Source organism: Electrophorus electricus, chromosome 4, assembly GCF_013358815.1.
Source record: "Electrophorus electricus isolate fEleEle1 chromosome 4, fEleEle1.pri, whole genome shotgun sequence".
Taxonomy (NCBI): Eukaryota; Metazoa; Chordata; class Actinopteri; order Gymnotiformes; family Gymnotidae; genus Electrophorus; species Electrophorus electricus.
Genome location: NC_049538.1, coordinates 25,352,785 through 25,357,602, shown reverse-complemented (window position 1 = coordinate 25,357,602; position 4,818 = coordinate 25,352,785). Strand labels below are relative to the sequence as shown.

Sequence of the window (4,818 nt, the reverse complement as noted above, 5' to 3'; positions counted from 1 at the left end):
TTTCAGTTAATAAAGGCGCAAACTACAAACTTAAATCCGTAGTCATGGTAGCACGTTTTACGTAGGCTGGTCACGCCACAGAGCGAGACTACGGTGTTTGTAGCACGTTTTACGTACGTTGAGACGAAACACTCAAAGTATAATTTACCTTAGACCGCTGAACGCCTCCACATTTACTAATTAAATGTAATGCGTATTTGAATATTTTTGCTATTATTAAGATATATTTAGCGGCATTATACAACTGATTTTAAAAAAATAAGTTTCTTTCTCTGTGCAATGTATTATCAAAATTGTATATTAAAACTAAAAACATGCCAACATTCAAGAACACGTTCAGTCAAACATATTAATTCATTCTTTAAACAAGATGTGGTGCTGGCCACATTATTTCCAGATTTGGATACAGATAAATTCCGCCTATATAAATAGACATAAATAGCAGTGACTGAAAATAACTACAATTCTAAGTACTATGGGTCATTGTTACTGTTGTGCAATAGTCTTTAAGATTGAACAAAAGCAGCACCATAAACAGTTTAATTTAGCAGACTACTGTGTATCGTGAAAGGTGCACAGCTGAGTACGAGGGAAAGGCTGAGTGGGACATTGTTTCATGGAAGAAACCTGTGTTGACTTGTAGAGGATGATGGCCTTGAACTGTCTCTGTGATGGTGGTTTAGTTCAGAGATGCTTGCTGTGAGGATCTTCCAAACTTTATTCTTTATTCCAGAATTGTACAAGGCTCCAGAAGGGTATTAAGGGGAGCTGGCAGCCTATGACCCTCTCAGCAGAATGAACAATACAATTCACCTGGGCCTTGGAGAGGGTGGAGGTGGAGATGGCGAGAACTCTCAGTAATAACAGAGTGGAAGTGGGTTAGGACAGACTTGGAGATATTGACCTTCCTAGACTGGGACAGGAAGAATAGTGCTGTGCTTTCCTGACTTGGTAGGAACAGTACTATCCTGCTTCAGCAGAATCCAGATGGTGGCCCACAGGAATCTGATTCAACCACATTCATAGCTGTGCCATTTATTTCCATGGAAGTTCAGGTGTCTGGCTCTTTACAGAAGTTCACCTTCATTTCTGCTGTCCTGAACATATTAAAGCTGCAAGTGGTGGTGTGCACACCATACCATCAAAAGCATTGCCTCTTGTAGTATGGTCTAGTCATAAAGCACTAGATTTTTCAGTTCTCAAAACAGTGTATGTTCCCTGGAATGTGACCTAATTATGCAGGTGAAAACCCTTGATAGTATCTGTCAAGATGTTTGTGGGCATGCAACATTGCAATTTCATTAGAATAGGAAGGAAACAATGGGACTAGGTTTGCATCAGTGTCTTCAGACCTACACTGACAGGTGGACTTATTTGCAGAAACAATTATTTTAGCCTGTTTTATGAATGTAAGGATTTTACATAATCTAATTTGGATATATTTCAGAGATTTGGCAAGGTTTGCCAACAAAAAAGATTTTGTGCATCATATTGCAGGATCGAGCACAATGGCAACAAAATATTGCCACTTCTGGAATTCACTGATTATTTGCAAAAATTAGAGGGCTTAGTGATAGAGTATGATAAAAGTCTAAATTTTGAATCTGAGAGACATCTGAAGCTTTACAAAGATTTACAAATTCAACTTTATTTTAGTCAATTTGCAAAGCTCAGAAAGTGATATTTATATGATATAAGGTATTATTACTTAAGTTATTACTTAAGATACCATTAACCAAAGGACTGCGCCTGTGGAAAAAGATTTTTGGGATCACAGTAGTTCTCTAAATTAACAGCAGAGGGAACTAGATTGTGGCTCAGGGGTTGGAGGGCGAGAAGAAAAAGACCATATTAAAAGATCATAGAGCTTATCGTTAGGTGAAATGAAACTCAACTTGCTTGCAGACCCAGCAGAACATCACTAATGATTAATGATAACAGGTGTACTAGGTATAGTGTGCAAGCGGACCCACTCCTACTAGACATATGAGCCATTACATAATGTGTGATGCATCTGTTCTTTTTTTCCTAGTTTTCTCAAATTTCTCAGTTCTCATGCTGACAGGTAGAAAGAAATTTACAGAAAGTAATTTTTCTATGTATACAGAACTAATATTGATTCGTTGATATTAGCTGGTAGTTGGTAAGAATTTGGATTACCTTATGTTTCCTTTATTCTATCTATAGAAATATCACTGCTATTAAGGGCATGCAGGAACATATTTAAATTCCTTGATGAGTTTTAGTACACTACATCTTAGCAACTGATGCTCCGGTCTTTACTCACAAAAAGGTTTTTCTGAACTTAGTTATCAGTGTGATTTTTTTTTTCTTTGTCAGATGTTGATTGGCAGACCTTCCTGGTAGATGGAAGGGGTACTTATGCTGTGGAGACCTTTGCTCAACCTTTTTATCAGCTTTGGTTACAGATCACGTTCACTTGGCTGCACTAAACATATCTTCAAAATGGTTTACATATATAATGTCAGCTTTAATATACACTACTTAGGGAATATCTAGAATGTTCTTTTAAAGTACATAGTAAATTCTTCAAAGAATTAAATAGTATGCAATATATTATTTAGAGTATTCCTTTATTTAGCCGCAGTGGGTATAGTCGGAGTGCTTTTGTTTATACATGTATTTTATACCAGATGTTTCCAGCCATGTTTGACCAACTGGTTGTTTGTTTATTGCCAGAATAGGGAGATGTAGGCTATTCGTATTGCTTTTAACTATGAATACAGGAAAAGGTTGGTGGCAGGGCATTTAATATCATAGTTTCTAAGCTATAGCACTGACTCCTATAAACCTCCTCACTTTTGTCTCATTTTGCTATCCCTGATTAAGATGTATGATTATGATTTTTTTGTTTGTTTGTTTACAAGTTGTAATGTTTAATTGTCTGGTGTTCCTCATTTGTCTTAAAGCCTACATAATGTCGCATAAGGTGATGGCTAGTATACCTTTATAAACAGACCTTCTCCTAGAGAAAAACGCCATATAAAAATATCATTATTGTTGTTTGTGTTAAAATAACCAGCATGAACACGTTTTCATAGGGTTCACCCGTGTTTCTTTCTTTGCTTCTGTCTCTATCTGTTTAATACAAGTGTATCTGTCTAAATTTAAGTAACCACTTTTCTAGCGTTCTTATTGCATGTTTCTTTGGTCTCCGCGTTGCAATCGAGTTTTTTTTAATTCAATGTTTGATTGCTCATGTCTAGCTCTATGTCATAAGCTCAAAACAGTTCTCACGCAGATGAGAGTCTGGAGGGACGTGGTAGCGAGTGACAGCACAGAGGGAACGGAGGGATGAAAGGAAGGTTGTTTCTCGTTTAGATATGGGCTACATCGCCCTGTCAACCTAACGAGTTAGTGTAACGGTACAACAATGCCTTGGACAAAGTTTGGTTTCTCTAACTGTGTATATGTCTGAGTTATTTCAAGTTTAAAATGTGGGAGATGGTGGTGTTGTCGAGAGCGAGGTCTCCTCCAGTTGTCCAGGACAAGATGGCAGCAGTGCAGACAGATGTACATGTTATGAGTACATTATAAGTATATAAAATGTTAGGAGAAGCATTGGATCCCACCAACTGTTACTCTACGTGAAGGTGAGAGTTTTAGCTTTCGATTTCGTCCAAGCAAACTTCTTTTTAGGCAATTAGCTAGCTAACGCTAGATAGCTGGCTAACTGGCTGGTGAATAGTCGACATCAGATCAGCTGTGAGATCTTGCTTAGCTACCTTCCGGTTTTCCTGAGTTTCAACTAGCTAGCTAGATATGTTATGTAATTTTCTTGTCCTTTTCGCTGAACGTCGAACACAACACACAACAGTATGTGTATTGTTCACTGTTGCCAAATTTGTAATTGTTTTGACTGTGATAAATTACTTTTAGATCGATAGCTAGGTTAGCTAGCTACGAATAGCTAGCTAGCTAGCTTCTAAAGCGCAAGAACTTCGTATGTCGCTGCCATTGCGATTTACTGGAAACGCTTGAATCAAAGATGAAACGCATGTTATTTAACTGACTAATCCTCTTGACATTCTAGTAAAGATAAATCGTATTTTACAGATGTCTAAAATATAAGGGAAATGGCTAATCATAGCTACTGGTGCAGGATATGTTTAGGAAATTCTCGAACGTCTTTAGACCTACTGTTATTTACCATCGTAGTTAGCTACCTAGCTGCGCTAACCAAAAGTTGGCACATGTTCTGAATTTAGTAAAAAGCCAACTGCTTATTATAAAATACTCGTCAACTAATCGTTAGTTTCTGCTAAGGGTCCATATAATGTCTTGAAATCGCCCACTTCAAGTGACGACTCTGGCAGGCATTTACTTATTCCTCTCGTGTCCTTTCAAAAGTGATGGCAACCTGACTAACTGTAAGCTCACTGAGTGGACAAGGGGAAAATGTATCAGATAATTAAAAAGGAAGTAAGCATTAACTTTTAACTTCCTGCTGACTTTATGCTTTTACAAATTGGTGTTTACATTTTTTGAACAGATTTAAAGTACAGATACCACCAACCAACTAAGCAAGCATGCATGCATGCATGTGTACACGCACACACACCCCATTGCACAGCTCGGTTTGTTCTGAAGAAAAGGCTCATTCACTGGCAGGGGAAGCTCAGCAGGAGTCACCCGATAGCATATCTGCTAAAATAGCAGATCTAAGTGCGAGGGCATGTGGATCAAAATAGATGCGATTGTGACTTACAGCATCTGTTTTAGCTCATGTTCCAAGCCATATCAACAGCAATATTAACACTCTTTTCTTAATGTTCTCTCACAGCTCTGTACTCCTAT

General features: G+C 37.8%; 1 protein-coding gene across 4 annotated transcripts in view; it reads left to right on the top strand.

Moving 5' to 3' along the window:
* Positions 1-3,270: 3,270 nt before the first annotated feature.
* Positions 3,271-4,818, top strand: part of hipk3b (homeodomain interacting protein kinase 3b) — a 31,358-nt gene continuing 29,810 nt past the window's right edge. For all 4 annotated transcript variants that reach the window (XM_026999494.2, XM_026999492.2, XM_026999493.2 and 1 more), the window contains exon 1: positions 3,271-3,614. The gene's annotated coding sequence lies outside the window, so the exon portion shown is untranslated. The remainder of the gene's footprint in view (positions 3,615-4,818) is intronic.